The 21869-nt window shown below is 38.1% G+C and overlaps 1 protein-coding gene across 2 annotated transcripts in view; it reads right to left on the reverse strand.

Annotated features, from left to right (window-relative positions):
• GLIS3 (GLIS family zinc finger 3) overlaps window positions 1–19297 on the reverse strand; it is a 595685-nt gene extending 576388 nt beyond the window's left edge. For both annotated transcript variants that reach the window (XM_074197451.1, XM_074197450.1), the window contains exon 1: window positions 18545–19297. The gene's annotated coding sequence lies outside the window, so the exon portion shown is untranslated. The remainder of the gene's footprint in view (window positions 1–18544) is intronic.
• Window positions 19298–21869: the final 2572 nt, after the last annotated feature.

A 21869-nucleotide genomic window follows, 5' to 3' on the forward strand; every position in this document is an offset into this window, starting at 1 on the left:
TGGGCAACCCCACACTTAAGGAAAATCACTTTGGTGGTTGAATGGAAGGTGGATTAGAGGGAAAAGAGATTTGAGGCAAAGAGATGCACCAGCAGATTACTGCAATAGATCAGGAGTGAGATGCAGAACAAAAGGAAGAAAATGTTATATAGGAAGAAGGAGTTGGCACTGAACTTCCCCCACACACACTAGATTTTCCCCATCCCTTATTTTTTGAGGGAAAGAATCAAACATTATCTCAAGGATTCCCTGGGGAAGGTGAGATTCATGATATTACTGAGGAGTTTGTCTCTCTAGTAGCCCTAAGTGGTACTTTGTATGTGAGCTTTTACATTTTCTGCAGAGGTATGGATCTGATATTCTGGTATTTCCAGGGGAATTGGTAGGTGAAGTAAAGAGAAAGATTTGTGAAATGCCCCACCCTGGGAAGATCAAACCTGGTTAATATAAACTCAGAGATCTGGTTCTGGGCAAAAAAAATACATTTGGGCACTGGTGCATCTTCTCACTAATCAGTAAGTTCTCTGAGAGATGCAGCAAGGTAGTATAGTGTATCTCGCATGGCAATTGAGGTTAGAAAGACCTAAGTTCTAATACTGCCTCAAATACTAATGAGTTGTATCAACTTGAACCATGTCAATTAACCCCTCTATCTTAGTTTTCCCAGCTCTAAGATGGGATAATAACAGTATCTACCTTACAAGCTTGTTGTGAGGATTGAATTACATGTAAAGGGCACTATATAGATGCTAGCTATTTATCTATCTTGGTATGTATTTGGTGTCTTGAATTGATGCATTGAACACAAGGATAATTTAAAAAATATTTGCTGAATTGAACTCAATACATTCAATAGTAAAAGTTCCACTCATAAAAATAAGCTCAGTACTGGAAATAGTCTTGAGAGTTGAGCTTAAGATAGCTATATCGTCTTAGACCCTTCATTTCTCTTAGACTGGGATTTTTTTAATTCTAAAATAGAATGTTAGACTAACAATTCTGGGGTTCTTTCCAATTCCAACATTCTATGATTCTTGAATCTACTTAGAAAGAACTAATAATATCCTTCATCCTAAGAAATGTACAAATTGGGAAAAGTTGATGGATTTAAAGTACATGGAATGAGATAAGAGAACCCCTGGAATGATCTTCCTTTGGTGTTGTCCTAAGCTCCTAATGCCAAACAGAGAATCAGAAAAACAAAATCTCTTTGAATTGGATTTGCCAACCATATACCTTGATAAACCCTAGTTATTCAATAGAATAACCCCCTCTCCAACTGGTACATTAAAGAAATCTAACAAATAAATGAAAAGGATTAAGGATTTTAAAATGTATAAATGAATGTTTTCCCTTGGAAAACTTTCCTGATTTTCTTTTTCTTCCTCTTCTTAAGCCAGTGTTATCAATATATGTGTGTGTGTGTGTGTGTGTGTGTGTGTGTGTGTGTGTGTGTGTAACATTGGAATATGAGAAAGAAAAAGAACAGGAGTATGTGACATCAAAATGTCAATTTTAGTCACTTGTATATTTAATTACATCTTTTTTCAATACTCTACCATTTTATGTGGTGGCATTCCTCTTTCCAAAGTCCCAAACAGAATGAAAGTAGTTTAAATAAATATTAAGGTGTGTATAAGATATTTTTATCTCCCATTAGATTGTGAATTCCTATAGGGAATGACTATCTTTTGTCTCTTTTTATATCCTCGGTGCTTAGCACCCTTAAGGAGAAGAGCCTCTTAATAAATGCATACTACCTGACCAACCAAGAATTTTGATAGTGTTTCCTTCTTTTGTAGCATTTCTACATTCTGGAAACAAGCATAGATTTCCTAAGATTTCTATCTCTATGTCACCATAAATATTATTTTATTTTACATATGAGGAAGTTGAGGTCTAGAGAAGGGGAAGTAGTCATTTGCCCTTAGATCTGAGCTCAGATCTCAAACTCAGACCTTGGCCTCCAGGTTCAGAGCTCTCCACTACAGAATACCATTTAGCATACAAGGAAATTGAGGATGTAGAAAGGTTGAATAACTTCTAGCATTTCCTTGGAGAGCTAAGATTAGAATGCAGAGGTGCTGATTCTCAGTTCTTTATTCAACCCAATCCATTCCTAACTATTTTAGGTGAAGCAAATAAAAAAACCACCAACGCTAACCAGGTCAAGCCCCAGAAACCATTCCAAAAAACCTAGGTCCCATCATGTCCACCTGAAATAAAAAGCTGTTTCTTGGCAAATTACATTAATAGACTCATTTAGTGTCATCATTCATGTGATGAGTCAGTTAATTATTAATTTTCATACATCATTTAATTTCCTTGGACTACATTTAGTCTTTGTTGCATTTTCCATTCTTCCTGGTATAAAACCTTTGCACAGTATCTCTTACCCTGCATAGACAACTCAGCCTTAATATAAAGATCAAAAAAGAGAAAAAATATACCTGCATCTTCATGGTTATACAGATCCTTTGATAAAGAAGCAAATGCTTTAAGGACTTTTGTTTACATACAATATAGACAAACATATGTAAATATATATTTCTGAAAGTATATATATATATATATATATATATATATATATATATATAGTTCCCTTCTTTTCGGTTAATAATTTTAAAATGACATGAAAATGACCTTTTCAAAATTAGGGTGTTCCTACTTTAATCACTAATGTGACTGATGCTTTTTCCTAATTGTCTTCATTGTTAAATATTTTATAGCCAGGAGAATATAAATGAGAAAGCCTATTGATGGGCAATATAATTTATTCTCTTGCCCAGCTGCCAGGGGAAGCATAGTTTGCAATTCAATCAAGGACAGATAGAGCTGAATGTTCTTAGATCCCAAGGGTTCATTTTAATAAAGCAGAATGTACCTTGTCCTAACACAGGTGACTGACTCCCCAGAAAAGATTGTATAAACAAAAACCAATCATGTAAGTCATTTTATTGGCAACAATATAAACACAGCTATATTAGATGTCACCAATAAATCAAAACTATTCTGGTCTATAATTTTAACAAGAGGAAAGTGCAAACATCTGGAAACAGGAGGTTATTACAGGGGAGATATATTGTATTGGTCCAGCATAATGCTTTTTTTGTGAAAATACTGAATAATATTTCTGGTCTATGTATGATAACATCCATCTTTACAAAGTTTAATTTAATTTTGTCAGTTCTTTAGGTTCTTGTTCAATAGAGTAGGCAAAGTAGCTACTTTATGTATTCGCACACTCCAATCATCCAACACTTACAGATTCTAGGAATAATAAAATATCCCCAGTTTTCCCCCAAACTTCTTACTCATTTCAAGAGATTGCTAGCTCACAGGTTTAGAGACAAAGAGTACAATAGGGGTCCAATCCCCCCCCCAAACTTATAGAAAAGAAAACTGAAACCAGTATTAAGATGCAAAGGCAGGATTCAGAACCCACATTTTCCAATTTCAAACCCATGATCCTTCCCATTGCAACACAGATCCTTAAAGAAAGCATTTGGGCACAATATACTCAAGAAGAGCCTCTTCTCCCTTACAGTAAAACAAAAAGAAGTTTCATGTTTTGCACATGCTTTAAAACATACCATCAGTGTTAACAATTCTCCCCCACCACTTCCTAACCTTCTTCCAAAGACAATTCAAAAAACATATCTTAAATATTCTATTTACGTCTATCAATTAAAAACTTTGATTTCGATTTTTAGAATAAAATTCCATTAAAACTAAACTCTAGGGGCGGCTAGGTGGCGCCATGGATAAAGCACAGGCCCTGGAGTCAGGAGTACCTGGGTTCAAATCTGGTCTCAGACACTTAATAATTACCTAGCTGTGTGGCCTTGGGCAAGCCACTTAACCCTGTTTGCCTTGAAAAAACCTAAAAAAAAGAACTAAACTCTAAAATGGAAGATTTAACTACCTGAAAATACCCTCTTACATTGAAAACATTAAAGAAAATATTTTTAAAAGTTTCTTTTCTGGTGGTCATTTGCTAATTCTGTCTCTAATGCTAACTTTGGAATTATGTTGTTTCCTGAATTGTGTGACTCTTTAATGTTCATTTTTTTTCTGAAGGTTTTAAAGAAAGACATTTCCTCATATTCTCTCAGTAAATTTTTAGAATTTTTGGTCTAAGAAAGTTATTTTTACTTGTTTTAAAGTGGAGGGAGAGAGAGTATGGACATTTTGTTAGCCGATACAATTTTCCTTAAAAAAATGATAAAATGACTAAATTACCCCTCACACTTGAGGAATTAATACTTCTGGCTGGAAAATTCCAATTAATGCTTAAAAAAACAAAATTTGTTAAAATGAGACATTACCTTTTAGAGTTTCAAGTTAGTGTCTATAAATTCTGTCACTCTATGCCAACCAACAACAGGTGGAAATGAAGATATCTGAAACCTGGAAAATATTGTTTGGGGTAGTATTAAAAAAAATTAAAACTCTCCTAGAATTCATTTTGTTCATTCTGTGCATTCATATAACATATATCACCTTTCAGCACAAGGTAGCTATATCCCCTCTTAGTGTGATTTTAACAGGACATAAGGACACTGGTTTTATTTTAATTTCCTCCTAGTCCTTGCCTTATCAATACCTTATGATATAACCTCAGCAATTTAGCAGGAAAGGAGCCTTGTAAATCATAAATGTAGTTTGAGATGAAAATCAATCATTTCGAAAAAATGATTTCAACATAAGTAAAAAAGCAGGTTTTGCTTCTTTTGAAACCTGGCACTGCTTCTAAAAGTATCAGTTGTGGCTATTACAATATATATCCTTAGATACAACAAAGAGTTAAGTGGTCACTTCTTTGTATATACCTAGATAGAAAGACATCTTCGATACAAAATAAGCCTTCAACATTTTGTTTCATGGAAGAATCAGGGAGTCTTGAATTAACATGCCACATTATTAAGCTCTAAAATAGTAACAAAATAATACAAAGGTCAATCACTGAATTCAATCTCCACCAGACCTTGTACAAAATAGGTGCTCAAGAAATGTAATAAGATCCATTGACTGATTTAGGGATCCATTGACTGATTTAGGGTGAGGATGAAGAGAAGACTTCATGTAGTGAGGGAGAGTAGGATGCAGTGGGAAAAACTGGAAGAAGAGTTAGAAGACATGGATTCTTACCCCAAAACCTGAGATTGGTTCTCTCTGGGACTCAATTTCTTCATCTCTCAAATATAGATAAAAATTCTTGCCTCCTAGAATTATTATAAGAATAAAATATCTGCAATGTACATAATGTACACAAAATCAGTGTGTAAACAATAGTGTTATGCATCAGATCATTACTAGATGTCTGAATACACAACCTTCCTTGACCCATTCTTGAAAGTTACTCTCAAGATATCACCTTTTGTTTTTCCACACCTGATGCTCTATGGAAAATTCACAGAAGACATAGAGGGGAAGCCTTTTTTTGCCCTGCTTTACATAAAGGTATATAAGTATACCTGAATTTTCTGCACATATCAATCCTCATGCTAACCTCCCTTTATTATTCCAAATAATTGGGTCCATCCAGTGGGATAAGAAATCATTCACTTCTAAGAAACTGACCAAGACCACCATATCCAGTTTGGCCTCCATGAAAGTATATCCTATCAACTGCAGCACCAAAAATTATTCAGAAGTTATTCCATTGCTGGAAGATGTCACAAAGAAAAAGAGGAGCTTTTAAAACTTTCCTCTTACATTTTGCCCCCAAAGACTTCAGTATTCAATAAATGGATGGTATGAATTAGTAATCATGCAAGATACCAAGCATAAAGTGAAAGAAAAAGAGGTTAATACATTTAGCTGTCTTAAGATTGAAGTCTTTCAAAGAGTGCTTTTAATATGAGTTACCCATTAGAGTTTGAAAGGGAATTTGAAATGGAAAAATGAACACATTCCCAATGATGTCACTGCTGCATTCATTACCTGAATGGCAAAGAGGGAACAACTCTGCATGTCAATAGCTTATTTAAGACACAGTTTTCTTCTTTGGAAAGAACTGTAAAAATAATTTGTCTTTAAAAAAATATTCAAAATAACTGCCCATGATTTTGTTTTAAGGGGATTTTGTTAGTGGTGTTGATGATAGGTTTTTTGGCTTGGCTTTTTAAAAAAACTCAACCATACTCACCCCAGGAGGTGCACAGGTAATAAAATACAGCAAATGAAATGAAAAGGGCATTCTTGTCTATTTGTCCCATATAAATCATTGCATCAGCCCACATGAATGGCAGCTGGCAAAGCTGGAAATTGCAGTAACTTCAAGAAAAGGGGAAAAGTGGATCTACTTCAGTAAGATTTAAAAAAAAAATCAAACCACTTAGCAAGTCCTTAAACATAAATATGTTAAAGTGTTGCTCTCACAGCCTAAACTTTCCAGTTCAGTGTTAAGTGCAAATGAATATTTATATCCTGATGTGTAAGAATTGCTTCAAAGTGAGTAATTTGCCTATTTCTCAAATGACTTCTCTAAACCTGGAACTTCTGAACAACAAAGACTGTTTTCGTTTGCTGACACGACTGCCAAGGTATGAAACTCCATAACAATGAGTAGGTCCCTAACCAATATGACAACATATTTATTCAAAAAAAAATCTCTGGGTGACTCATCTACTCTCAGTCAAGTCACAGACAGAGTTGGAATCTATTGGTCATGCTGAGAAGGATTGGGAAAACATTAAGCCATTCCTTCACACGTAGGAATAACAAGAATTCCTGCATATCTGTGGCCTCTGGTTGTGGTGTGCGGTATTTAACATGTCTAAAATATCAGAGAAATACCACTTTTACACCTCAGAAATAATGATACCCTGAAAAATTCATAAAACTCTTCAAAATGCAAAGCTTACTCTGCATAACACTCTGATCCTATCTGCCCAAGGACAACAATGCATTATTAACTTCATCCAGTGGTTAAACTTGGGATGAGAAAGACCTAAGCTTCAACCTATCTTCAGATACTTACTAGTTGTGTGATCCTTGCTGGGCAGATCACTTAACCTTTGTCTGCCTTAAATTTTCTCATCTGAAAACTGGGGATAAATAATAGCACCTACAACATAAGGTGGTTATGAGGATATTTGTAAAACACAAATCTTAAGGTGTTAGATAAATGGTAGCTATTATTTTTAATTCCTAAAGACTAACCAATAAGAATGATTCCATAAGGTTCAATGTCAATCAAAATAAAGTCTCCCCAGAAGCCATTACTCACACAAATCATCTAGTTCTATTTTCAAAGAAGACCATGAAGCTCAGTTTCTCTAAACCTCAGTTGCCTCATTTGTACAAAGAAGTGTCAAAATAAATAGGCTAGGGGGCAGCTAGGGGCAGCTAGATGGCATAGTGGATAGAGCACCAGCCCTGGAGTCAGGAGTACCTGAGTTCAAATCCAGCCTCAGACACTTAATAATTACCTAACTGTGTGGCCTTGGGCAAGCCACTTAACCCCATTTGCCTTGCAAAAACCTAAAAATAAATAAATAAATAGACCAGATGGTTCTTTCTGTCTCTAAATTCTGACAATCTTCTGCTCTTCTTTCTCCATTCCTCTTCACATACTATGCTTTTATTCCATTTATATTGCTAGGAGGTATTTCCAAGAGTTGCTTGTATAAAGAATTAGAATAGATTTCTGTATTTGTGTATCTAATTTATTACTTAACAATGAATACCTCCTATTTTACATTCTTTTCAACTCTATACTTTTTCCTCAAAATCTGCTAGCTATTTTATTCTATTTTGATCCTGGCACGCAAATGACTATCCACCTAAAACTGCCACAAGCATCCAACTCAAGTCATTTAAATCAAGCAGAATTAATTACACTTGATTTTCTCTTATTTCTGTCAGTGATCTTCAAGATTGGTTGCATAACCAATGAAGTCCATTTTCCAATGTGTCCTTATCATACCATTAGGGAAACTGGGAAACTGCACAATAGTAGGATTCTATTTGAATTTGTAAAAAGTATTTAGCCCATTTTGGCAACAACTTGTAATGCTTCAGTCATAGGCCCACTGATGATTTCTGTCTGTTCCAATGAACACATAAATTCCAAGGGTCCCCTGTCCAGCATGAGGTGGTTTGTTGTTATTTGGTCATTCAGTCATGTCTGACTCTTCATGACCCCATGAACCATATTGTCCTGAGATTTTCTTGGCAAAGGTGATGAAGTGGTTTGTCATATCCTTCTCCAGAAGATAAAGGCAAACAGAGGCTAAGTGACTAGACCAGCTAGTAAGTGTCTGAGTTTAAACCTGAACTCGGTTTTTCCTGACTGCAGGCTCAGCATTCTATCTACCGAGCTACCTAGTTACTTCCTAGGCAAACAGTAGCTAATTGCCTTGCCCAAGGTCACACAGTTAGTGTCTGACATTTGAACTCAAGTTTTCCTCACCAGACCCAAAACTGTATCCACTGAATGACAAATTCTTCAGTTATAATATCTCTCTAAAATTGCTTTCTAAATCACCAGGGGCTGTGGTCTGCAAAAGTAAAGAGAGTTTAATTCATACCAAAAATTTTTTTTGAAATATTAATGCAAGAACCAGTAAGAATAACAGTCATGGGGAAAAGACAGAGCTTACATAGAATCCATTTAATCATTTAATTATCAATTGAAGAATACATTACATTCAATTCATTCATTCAATTACTTATTCATTAATTCATGATTTGGGTTAGAGAATATTGATAGAAAAAAATGAAATTTGAGTTCAACCTTGAAAGCTGATTAGAATTAGTCTTTATAATGCCGGCACCTTTGTGCTTTGTACACAACAAACATTAAATATACTTTTTTTATTCATTCAGACTATATTTGTACTTGAATTTTTTTTTCATTTTTATGTATTCAATCTCACAGAATCACAAAATATGAGAAATAGAAGGAACCCAGAGTACACTATATTTAATCATCATCCAAATAAGAATCCACCCTAAAACATCTCAACAAATGATCATCCAACCTTTGCTTAAGGACCTTCAGTTAGGGGAGCTTACTACTTTTTGGAGCAGCTCCTTCCACTTTGGAATGGATCTAGTTGTTTAGAAACCCTTACAAAGTTAGGCAGTTTTTTCTTCCATCTGTTCAAATTAGTAAGTGTTTTTAAGTGCCTCTTCTGTGTCTACAAAGACAAAAATTAAAAATAAAATAGTCCCTAAGTTCAAGAAGTTTACATTTTTACTTAGATAATATGCACAAAATAGAAGTTGAGGGAAAAGAGCAGTAATTAGATAAAGCCTCAAAAGATTCTTAAATAGGAGTAGAATGATGAGGCAGTCGAAATAAGCATTGGAGTTTAGGGTTCAAAGAGTCAAAGGTGAGGAGGGAGAACATTTCAGGCCTGGGGAATTGTGCATAGGCAAGGAGGTAAGAAAAAATGTCTTAAATGAAGAACATCACGAAGACCAAGTTAACTAAAAATGAAAGAGTTTAACATGTCTTCAGCGTGGAAAGATAGACTGGAGACAGACTATAAATGGATTTAAGTAGTAGACAAAGGAATTTGTATTTTAACCCTAGAGGTAATAAGGAAACCACTGAAGCTTCTTGAACAGTAGAGTAACAGTCAAATCTGTGCTTCAAAGATATTTTGACAGTTGTGTGCATTGACATTTACTTCACTGTTACTTCAACCTTTTCCTCCCTTTACAGCTAAACAAAACAGATTTTGCTCTGCTTTCATGCAGTAATCCTTCAAATATTTAAAAAGAGTGATCATATGCCCCCTAAGTGATCTCATCACTTGCCAAGATGTTTCATCTTACCCTCATATGGCATAATCATCATTCTGCTTGCCCTCCTTTGGATGTTCTCAAGTTATAGAAGCTTGTCTTAAGATGTGGCATTCAGAAAGGAAACTATACTCCACATATGATCAGAGTGGAGAAAAGAAATGTGGAGCTATCACTGCTCTAATCCTAAACATGTTTCCTTTTTGGTTCTTTGGTTGTAGTTTCAGACAGCATTAGCTTTTTTGCTTATCATACCATTATTGTTCATACTGATTTTGTGGTCCACTTCAATGCCTTGAGTCTTTTTCAGATAAACTTCTATCTAACCAGAGAGCCTTCATCCTGCATTTGTTGATTTTTTTCAAATCAATTATAAATTTTACACTTTTCCTTAATAAAGTTGAACTGTTTAGATTAAGCCCACAAGTTTAGTCTGTCATATGTTTACAACTTGATTCTCTCACCCAACATGTTAGCTATCTTTCATAGTTTTGTGTCATCTTTCAATAAGCATGCCTTTGTATATGTCTTTGTATACATCATGAAGAAAAATGATTTTTTTTAAAAAATCATAGGGTGGTATATGATTGTACTGTAATATTATTTTGCTTTAAGAAGTTACAGCAGAATAACTTCAGAAAAACCTGCAGTCTTATGTAAACTGATACAAAATGAAGTGAACAGAACAACATTGAACAAAGTAATAGTAATAGCACAATGATGATCAACTGTGAAAAATTTATATACTCTGATGAAGGCAATAAACCAAAATAATTCCAAAAGACACAATGAAAAATGCTATTCACCTTAGATAGAACTGGCGAACTCTGAGAACAAATTGAAACATACTTCTACCACTTTCTTTATCTTTCTTGAGTTTTCTTTTGAAATATGGCTAATATATTAAAAACAAAACAAAAAGAGGTGGCTAGGTGGCACTGTAGATAGAGCACCAGCCCTGGAGTCAGGAGTACTTGAGTTCAAATCTGACCTCAGACACTTGATAATTACCTAGTTGTGTGGCCTTGGGCAAGCCACTTAACCCCATTTGCCTTGCAAAAACCTAAAAGCAAAATGAAAACAAAAAGGAAATACAGCTAATATGGAAATACATTTTATATGAATTCACCTGTATAAATGATATATTACTTGTCTTTTTAAGGAGTGGTGTAGGAACAGGTAAAATAAATATTAAAAAAATTTAAGTGTAATTGGGTCTATACCCTGAAGAGATGATGGAAAAAGGATAAAAAGGATAAAAAGATCACTTGTACAAAAAGTGGCAAAGAATTGGAAATCAAGTAAATGTCCTTCAAATGGGGAATGACTTAGCAAACTGTGATATATGTATGACATGGAACACTATTGTTCTATTAGAAACCAGGAGGGATGCAAGTTCAGGGAAGCCTAGAGAAATTTGCAGAAAAACACTGTACACCCTCACAGCAACATGGAGGTGATGATCAACCTTGATGGACTCGCTCATTCCATCTGTGCAACAATCAGGGACAATTTGGGACTGTCTGCAATGGAGAATACCATCTGTATCCAGAGAAAGAATTGTGGAGTTTGAACAAAGACCAAAGACTATTATTGCCTTTAATTTAGGGGGGGGGGAAATGATATCCTATTGTCTGATCTTGCTGTCTCTTATACTTTATGTTTCTTCCTTAAGGATATGACTTCTCTCTCATCACATTCAATTTGGATCAATGTATACCATGGAAACAATGTAAAGACTGGCAAATTGCCTTCTGTGGGGGGTGGGGGGAAGTAAGTAAGATTGGGGAAAAACTGTAAAATTCAAAATAAATAAAATCTTTATAATTCAAAAAAATTAAGTGTAAATGGGAAATATTTAACAAAATAAATAAAAAGATATTTTAAAAATAAAGTGCAGAGTCAAAACCAGATTGTTGGGTCACTAGAGATAGAACTATCTCCAAATTCAACTAATTGTTCTATCATGAAATCGATATCCCTCCATTTTGTCTAAAAGAATAGCACAAGAAAATTTTTCAGTTACTTTGCCAAAAGTTAGATAAACTATATTTATTGCTTTATCCTGACTCCAATAGAATAATAACACTGTCAACAAAGGAAATAAAGGGGGTGGCAAGGTGACGCAGTGGATAAACCACCAGCCCTGGAGTCAGGAGTACCTGGGTTCAAATCCAGCCTCAGACACTTAATAATTACCTAGTTGTGTGGCCTTGGGCAAGCCATTTAACCCCATTTGCCTTGCAAAAACCTAAAAAAATAAAAAATTTAAAAAAATTTAAAAAGTAACAAAGGAAATAAGGTTAGACTGGTATAAATTAATAAGTTCTGTAATCTTACCAAGAATCAAAATCAAGTTCACTAGATGGACTGTAAGTTTCTCATTGTAAGAGAATGGTTTTCTGTTTTCTGGTAATCTTACACATAGCACCTACTATACTGTTTTTCATATAATATAGACTCAGCAAGTATGGATTAAATAACATATATATGTATATATACATATATAATACCCTGTTTTATATATATATATAAAACATAATATATGTATTACAATATATATTATAATATGTATAATATACCCTGTTTTGTATATAAATAATATATTTACACTTAATATATATATATATATATATATATATATATATAAAATACCCTGTTTTAAACACCTTCAATATGATGTTCTCCAGTGTATTGGGATTTTATTGCATTAAATTTCCTTGAAAGAAGTGATCCATGAACTTGGAAAACTGGGGCTTAGAAATCTTTTTCTCCTATAACTGGGAAATTTTAATCATTAAACTAATTCAATATACAAATATTTACAAAATGACTACTATGCACAGAGCATTATGTCAGGTCCTAAACATATAAAGATAAAAATGAAACCTTCTGGTTTCCAGTTCTGTCTAAGTTTACACAGGGAACATGAAGTAAAAAGAAGGTTAGGCTGAGAGTCAAAGGACATGGGTATAAATCCTATCTCTGACAGTTATTATCTGTGTGACTTTGGGAAATAACATACCAGGGCAACCTGTTTCTTTAACTGTAACTTAAAGGTGTTGGTCTATGTCCTCTAAGGTACTTTTCATCTATAGACCTTTAATGATAAAACAAATAAATACAATGGAAGTCACAGAATGAAGAGGACAGAAAGGAGATCAGAGTTCTAAGGATATTTGTTATTCTTCCATCAAAGTCCTACTCTGAGTGCTCAAGATAGCTAAGCCTTTGAAAGTTCCAGTATTTTCTCCCAAGATATATAACAACTCTGAGAATTGGCCCAGTAACTGAGAATTTCCTGTCTAAGAATCAATCTAGCTAAGTGCAAAGAAGTATACCGCTGGAAGGCTGACCATGAGGTCATGATTCAAGGACCAAGAAATGAAGGATTGTAATCTATAATAATGGAAGAAGTAGAACCAACATTGATGGGATGTAAAATAAAAACTGCAAAAAGAGAAAAAAAAAAGGAAAGAAAAGGTTTTCCCAATTCAGTTGATAGAATTCAGAACTACAGGGGACCTGAGATCATAGTTCAATGTCCCCATTTCACAGATAAAGAATCTGAGGCCTAGAAGAGAGATATAAGCAATAGATTAATTTGAACTTAATTTAAATTAATTTGAACCCAAATCCTGTGTTGTTTTCAATATACTATACTTATCTTTCAACAACAATAAACAAAAGGAAGAAGGATCAAGACTCTTGAACTCTAATCTGAGGCTGGCAAAGGAATATAAGCAATAGGAAGTAGCTAGATATGTTTCCATATGGCCTGCTTCCTGCCCTACCATCCTGATTTGGCCTAGGTATAGATGTGTCCACCCTCTGTAATGTGTCCATATGCAGTCCTCAAAGTCCATTCACACGACATTATTTTATTATCATTTTCTTGGTAATATAGGTTATATTGTGGTCATAAATAAATATTAAATTCTATATGTAACCATTGAAATGTTTTTTGGAGGTGATACAACTCAGAAAAGCTAAGAGGTTGGACTCCAGTATGAATATGTCCTGTCCAGGAGCATTGTGGATTCCACAATAAAAAAGTTTTATTATTTCTCATAATCAATTAATCTCTCTCCAACAAATATACTCCAGGAACTTGACTGCCCCAAACACCATTCATGTTCTTGGAATAGAGACTTCTGAAATTCAACCATGGTAGATGTGGGGAGAGAATATTTCTCTAATTAGCCTGTTGAACATCAAGGAGAGAAAACCAATTAAACAAGCTTTCTATTTGTTCTGGCATCCCACAATTTTTGCTTCCAGCTAGTCAGACTGGGGCAAGAAATTAATAGACTACAAAATGAGGAGAACATGTTTTAAATGGCCCATTTCAATTCAAGAAACAATTCAACTATTAAGCACCTACAATATACAAGGAACTGTGGTAGATGCTAGGAACCTAAAGACAAAAACCAAATACTCCTATACTCCTTCTACTCAAAGGGTATATAATCTCCTAGGGGGAAAAAATGACAAAGACTATAAAGTAATAGAAAATGTCTCCCTCCTTTCAAAGGTGACCTTAGCATTTTAGTATTAGAAAGCTAGAATAACAGCATGACTCTATAGGAATATGTGAAAGTAAGTGCTCTTTAGACATGATTGCTAAAACTACCATGGAATGTTCTTAATTCTACAAATAATAAATAGTATTAATAATCAGCATTTAGATAGTGCTTTGAGGTTTACAAAACATGTTTAAAATATCATTTTATGAAATGTTATTTATTTATAATATTTATTTATATTTACTTATGAGATAATGTTGCTATTCAGTCACATCTAGCTCTTTGTGACTCCCTTTGGGATTTTCTTAACAAAGATTCTGGAGCAGTTTGCCTTTTCCTTCTCTAGCTCATTTTACAGATGAGGAAACTGAGACAAACAGGGTTAAGTGATTTGCCCAGGGTCACACAGTATGAAGTATCTGAGGTCAAATTTGAACTCAGGAAGATGAATCTTCCTTACTCCAAGCCCAGCACTCTATATACTATGCCAACTATCTATCCTATGAGATAATATTATTTCTTTATTTACAAATAGCACCTAATATAAAACCTTCATTTACATTTTAAAAGTGATAGATCATCCCACAATGATACCAGTAGTCCTTCTGTACATTTTTGTCCTCCCAGGGTCTCCAAACTCACAATGAACAGTCCTTAATTACATATATAGCCTTTTCATACCAAGTCAACAAGCATTTTTTAACTTTTGGCACAGTACTAAATATGGAACAGAGATTAAAAAAAATGTTTAAAGCAATTCCTTGACCTCAAAGGGCTTACATTCTAATGGGTAGAGTCAACAGGCAACAGGAATTAAAGGAGAAGAGGTCTAGAGAGTCACAACCTAGACCACTCAGGAAAAGAGAAAATAGGGAGGAGCAGGAAGATTTAAATAAAGATGTGGCTATTTCTAACCCAAACTACCATACTTTGAAGAAAAGGACAGGCCTAGTTTGTGGGATGATAGAGGAAGAAGTTGAAGGTGAGAGAAAAAAGTGAGATGAAACTGATTCCTTGGAAGAGACATCAATATTCATCCAAGGTTGCAGAAGAGTCAGAAATATGACTTAGAGGTGCCTAAATATGATTGAGAAGTAAGATTTTTATAGACTAGAGTTGCAAGGAGTCTATTCTTTGACTTGAGGTTGGGGGGAAAAAGGGAAAGGTGTGCTTTATGAGGGCAAAGAAAGGAAAGGCAGTGCCTGGGTCATTCATAAGATCATTGACATAGATATTAAAGTCACTTTAGAAGCTGTCTAGTCAGCTCCCTCAGTTAACAAATAAGGAAAGTGAGGTATAGAAAGGTTAAGTGATTTAAAATTCAGAAATACAAGGTGAGATTAGAAGCCAGGTTTTTTAACTCCCAAGTCCAAGTCTCTCACCATTACACTATGATGCCTCTCATCTTGATGGATTCCAAAAAAGTCTCTAGCACAGTGTTTTGCTTATGGAAGGAGATCAATACAGATATACTGAGTGAATGAAATTGTTGACTGCAATTTTACCTTCTACTTGGTCAGTCTTCTAAGGTAACATAACCTCCCTAGCTCCTTTTCTTGCTTATAAAAAGAATGGGTGATGCAGGGAACAGGATGTTGGATTAGATGAACCATCGATGGGATATAGTAAAGATAAGAGAAGTCATCCAAGATCAAAATCTCAGTTGGCCATTTACCAAATGTGTAACCTTGGGAAAAATTATTTTAACTCTCTAGATCTCAGTCTCCCCATCCATAAGATAAGAAGAATGGACTAGATTACCTTTAAATTTTCAATTCTCAATCCCATGAACCAATCCAGTTAAACCGAAATTAACTGATTTTTAGCTCCCCACAAACTAGAAGCAATTTCACCGCTGGAGGGAGCCCAAGAACTTCCCTCCTCTAATACAGGCACCCCCCCCCCCCCCCAACAATTCCCTTCTCCGGACCTGAAAAGAGAGGAGAGTCTTCGACTTTGGAAGAAACCAAAAAATGCAGAAGTGCTTCAAAGCAAGGGGAGGGGGCTGTAATAAAAAGAGGGAGACCCTAGAATGTCAGAGAAAACCCTAGTTCAGCAAACAAGAACTGATCAGAGAAACTGTATCACTCGGAGCGGGGGATGAATGGGGTCAAGTTGCCTAAAAGGAGAAAGGGGAGGTGAGCAAAGTTGAGCGTGTGGCAGAAGGGAGAGGATGCCAGGGCTCCAAAGACTGAATCCAGCCTGGTCTCAAATCTTCTCCATCTAGAACATTTGAAAAGGGGGGGAAAGAGGAGAAAAGAGGGGAATGGGCCCTTTTGAAGCCAGTTCGCCTCTCATCTGCCAATCTCCTGTTTGACTGAAAGTAACCCCGAAGCCCGGGGTGTCCGGGGCTTGGCCAATATGCCTTCTCTGTAAGTGTTCCTTTCCCCACCCTGGCTACCTGGGGAAGGCCGGGATGGCAGGGGGCCGGGGGGCTAGGATGTAGAGAGTGCATGGGGGGAGGGGGGAGGGACTGGGGGGAGAAATGATTCCCTTCCTAGTCCTTCGTCACAGCAACCAAACTCATCCATCCTATCAGAAAGGGCAACAAAGCAAAACAAAAAGCGCCCAGGCTTCCTGTTGTGCAACTCCGTCCTGAATAAGCCCTTTGCCGGGAGGGCTCCGGGTTCACTCAGCCACCCTTTAATAAAGTCACATTCATGAATGGCTACCCGGACCAGACCAGCAAAGAGAGTTCGGGCCTGCCCTCCTCCCCCCTTGCCGAATGCCTCCCTCCTCAGAGGCGCGCATGCCACCTCCCCCCCCACCCCCAGTCTGGAGCCAGCTGAGCGGGTGACCCTGGACCGAGGCACAGTAAAAAGAAGACCACTTCGTGGAGCCCGTAACTACAAACTCCGCACAGCCTGGCTTTGGCTTCCATCTAAGCAGCTCCAGCACCACCCCTACCCCCAAGGCCCTGGAGATAATAAAACCGGAAATGAACTTTCCCAAAGTTTCTCCCTCCAGGTACCTAACTTTAATCATCTACAGGATGACAAATCCTTCAAAACCGAGGAGACGCGTCCCCAAAATTTCCAGACAGTATTGTTGTTTCTTCATTCCCTAACCGATTTGTCAGCTAAAGTGAGTAATTTGGAAGTCTACATCACCACACTGCTGGGGGGGGGGGGGGGAGCAAAGAGTAGGGTTCTGAGTGTGCGGGTTCGTATGTGTGCGCGTGTGCGTGCGAGTGTATGACTGTGTGTGTGTGTGAGTCTGTGTTGTGTGTCTGTGTGTGTGTGCGTGTGCGTGCGTGCCCGAGAACTCGAACTGCAGACTCATGCTTTCCGGAGAGCAGCCTGGACAGACTTCCTTCAAAAACACACAGGGGTAATTTATAGAGACTGAAACGGGACAAAGTCCTTTTAAGAGTGAAAATGAGACATTTTCCAAACAGTCCTGACATTTTGCTCCGCACGATCAAAACGTAAACGTGGGGTGACACATGCAGCGGGTTGTTTGTGTCTGAGTGCGCCTGGGTGCTGGCAATAGGCAAGGATCCTGGATGCAGGTGTGTGTTGTAGATGCCTTCACGGCACAGCCCTGGACATGGGGGTATAACTGGCTGTGAATACACGCCGAAGTCCGACACTGGTTTCGCGTATTATCCACAAAACACGTGGGCTTAAGTAAAGCGACTTGCGACAGCAATGTGTTGACAAAATAACTCAGATCTGCTGCTGTTCTACCCGAATAGGGAGTAAAGAGGTTCCCATATACAAGACCAGGGGTGGACGGACGGACAAAGATAGTCTAGGGCTGAAGAAGGAATTTACTGCACCCTCGCAATACCCACTTCTCCAAACTTTCTTTTTCTCACAAACTTTTGGGTCGCCTTTGGCGTCCCGCGACTTGATCGGATCTCTAAGCAACAGCCCGACTGGTCCTTTCGGTTAAAAAAAAAAAAAAGAGTCCTCCCCTTTACCGAGACTGCTTTAAAGCTTCTTCACCTTCTTTCCAGTTCCTTAAGGCTGACCAGGAGCCCTCCGTCCCACCCTCACCCTCACCCTTTGGGCTCTCTTCCCCAACTGACCCAAAAAAGTGTACTCCCTTTCCCCGCTCTTAAAAAGAAGACTTAATTTTTAAAAGTCGCTCTCTCCTGGAGAAACAGGGGCGAGGGACACACTTGAAACAGCGCGGCTTGCACCGGGTTCTCGGGGAAAACTATTTCTAATCAGGTCCCTGGAAGCCTGAGGGCTCCCCCTCCCCCCCAACTCGCTCTCCTGCCTGCAAGCGAAGTTCCTATGGCATCCACTTACCAGGTAACCAGGATTTCCACAACAAAGCTCAACGTGCATTTTTTCCTTTCCCCAGGCTGCCTCTCTCTCGCCTCTCCAGCAGCGAGAATGACAGCCCTGCTTGCAAGGGGCTGAGTCTAAGACAGCAACTTTGGTTCCCAGCGCTTCAGCACGCTTGAAGGGTTTGGCCTTTGGAAATGCAAACTTCCATCCGAGCTGAGGAATGGGGCAGCAAAACCCAGCCCCGGGTGCTCGGGGCTGGGGGCCGCGTGGGCGGCACGGCGTGGGAGAGTGTAAGAGAAGGAGATGCCCTCTGGGCATCAGCTCATTCTCCCCCCCCACTCCCCCAAAATATCTAAATTAAAAAATATAAACTAAAGTTGCGTTTCTATTTCCCCGCGCCTGGCCTGTTCTGCTCATCCCTGTCCAGGGAGGGAAAGTTAGCCAGGGTCTGGTTGGTGATGAGGCTATGGGCTGGCGGGTGATACCCAATGATTGCGGGAGTGGGGGGACGGGGGGGGGGAGAGTTGGTTTGTGGCAGGGGGAAGGGGTCCGAGGTTCCTCCGCTCCCGAAGATGGGGAGGAGTTGGGGGTGGGGGGAAGCTTGCAGCAGCGACAGAGGTGATCTCTAATCTGTGCTGGTCCTATCAAGGCTGCGTGGACTTGGGGATATCAAGGACTGGGAAGAGGGAGGGAGAAAGTAAAAGAGAGAGAGAAAGAGAGAGAGAGAGTTAGTTGTGAGGGCCAGCAGCCAGCCGCTTCCTGAGTCCGAGAGCCAGAAGGGGGAGGGGGAGGAGGAGGAGGAGGAGGGGGAGGAGGAGGAGGAGGGGGAGGAGGAGGTGGGGAGGAAGGGAGGAGGGAGCGAAAGAGGAATGAAAAGGGGGAGGGAGGGGGGGAGGGGGCAAAGGGGCGGGTAGTGCCTGGTCACCCGGTTGGCTAATTCAAAGGCTGAGCTTGTGTCTCCCTCTCTCCGTTCACACACTCACATGCACATAGGGAGACGGGGAAAGTAGTCAGGAGAGACTACTTCGTGACTGAGCCTAGTTTGGTTGGGCTTTTTGTTTTCTCGTTTGTTTTACTTTTTTTTTTTTTTTGAGGTGGAGAAATTTCAGTGGTTTGAAGGGAAGGACCTGATGTACGAAGCAGGCTTCGTACAGGGAGAAGCTGCCTGAATCTGGAATCTGAAGGTCTGGGTTCAACCCCCCCCCCCCACGACTCGAATGACCTTGGGCTACAATAACGGGCATCATTTCGTACTTCAATGTTTACAAAGTGCTTTCATCTCCATTCAACATAGATGCTCGGGAAGGAAACAGCTGTGATGCCTCGAAAAGACCAAAAGTTAGGACACCTTGTTTCTAGTTCCAATCCTCCCCAAAACTAGCAGTATGGCGTGGGTGCACGTCAGTTCACCAGCTTGGACCTCAGTGTCCCCGCCTGGAAAAATAAGGGGTTTCTGCTTGGCGCCAGAAGGTAGAACTAAGACCAATGGGTCGAAGCTGAAGGGAGGCACTTAATTGTCTCCATGTGAGGAAAAGCATCCTAACATTTAGAGCTGTCCAAAAAAGTAAAAATGGACTGCCTCAGGTGGTTCCTCATTGGAGGTCTTTAAGCAGAAGTTAAGTGACCACTTCTTGGGGAAATTGTAAATGAGCTTATTGTTCAATTTAGGACTGGACTTGATTCTGAGGTCCTTTCCAACTTTGTAATTATTTGACTATATTATCTCTAAAATTCCTTCCAGTTTTGATCCAATTATCCTCAGAAAAACTACAACTTTAATAAGGCTTGATTGGCCAAGAGTTAAAAAAAAAAAGATGGAAACTATCTCAATGAACTAGGAGTGAGATGGATCACTTCAGTGTCTATAATTTATTCTTAGAGAATTTGCCTGAGGCTCAAGAAATTTGTCATGACTTCCCTGTGATTACAAAGATAATAAGTTTCATATGGGGAGATTTGAACCCAGGTCCTTCTGACCTCAAGTGCAGCACTCTATCCACTACGTACTATCTAGAGAAATAAATATAACTGTTTGTGTTTCTTGGAGATGCCTTTGTAAATAATAATTCAAACAGCACTCAACAGTCATGAGGTTATAAAGTACTCTTATAAATGGATAAAGGTAGTACAAATGATTCCTAAAGTCATAGCCCTGGAGAAAGAAGAGTGTCATTATACAGATAAAGAAACTGAGGACCAGAGAGATTCAATGATAAAATCAAAAATTCTATGATATCATATTCTGTTGTATCTGCAGATAAGAGAGATGAAATGGAAAACTTGCAGTTTTCAACTATGCTGTCCATTCACATAATGTATTTATATGTTTTAGTCATATATCTGATATACCTATTGGGCCATTCTCCTCACATTCAGGATGTGGTGGGAAGAAAGGGGGACAAGGAACCTAAATTAGTTGTAGTCCTATTAAATAGCTAAGTGGTGAAATGGGTCAAGAGACAGGCCTGGAATAAGGAAACTAACTGTTTAGGTTAGGGAAAGTCACCTAACCTATGCTTGCTTCAGTTTCCTCATTTGTAAAATTAGGATAACAATGGCACCTCCCCCCCTAGGGTTCTTATGAGGATCAAATGAAATAATATTTCTAAAACATTATGCAAAACTTAGTAGTCCTTTGTGCTTCAAGAGGACCGTTATGACATCACCATGCTGGGGTTAAAATAGTGTATCTGATAGTGGCTGATCAGACCAATAAACTCAGAAGGCTCTACCACAGGTTGGGCACAAATAGTCCATATGAAAATTTGGAGAGGATATGTTTCTGAATCTCATCATCTCACATTTCTTTTGAGCTACCAGAATTCTGCTTTGTTCACAAAGCACAATATATTTTTTTATATGGTCACACCATGCTGGGCAGTACTGGGCCAACATCTCACATATCTCATAATCTTTTTCAAAGTTCTTCAGTGAGATCTTGACTCTATCCTTATATCCCTTCTTCTTACCTTTGTGTAAACACTTCCCTTGTGTGAGTTCTCTATAAAGTCTTTTAGGCAAAGGTACATTTTGCATCTGACAATGTGATCAGTCCATTGGAATTGAGTTCTCCAAAATTGAATGCTTACCTGCAGTTGAGCTCGAGAAAGGACATCAGTATCCTTACTTTATCTTGCCAAGTGATCTTCAGAATCTTCCTGAGACAATTCAAATGAAAGCTGTTTACTTTCCTGGTAGACTGTCCAGGTTTCACAGGCATATTACAATAATGTCAACAAAACTATTCTGTAGACCTTAAGTTTGGTAGGCAACCTAATATCTCTTCTTTTCCACACTTTCCTTCAGTTGCCCAAACACTGAGCTAGCTTCTGACAATGCATGC

This window comes from Macrotis lagotis, chromosome 8 (genome assembly GCF_037893015.1).
Source record: "Macrotis lagotis isolate mMagLag1 chromosome 8, bilby.v1.9.chrom.fasta, whole genome shotgun sequence".
In the NCBI taxonomy this organism is placed as follows: domain Eukaryota; kingdom Metazoa; phylum Chordata; class Mammalia; order Peramelemorphia; family Peramelidae; genus Macrotis; species Macrotis lagotis.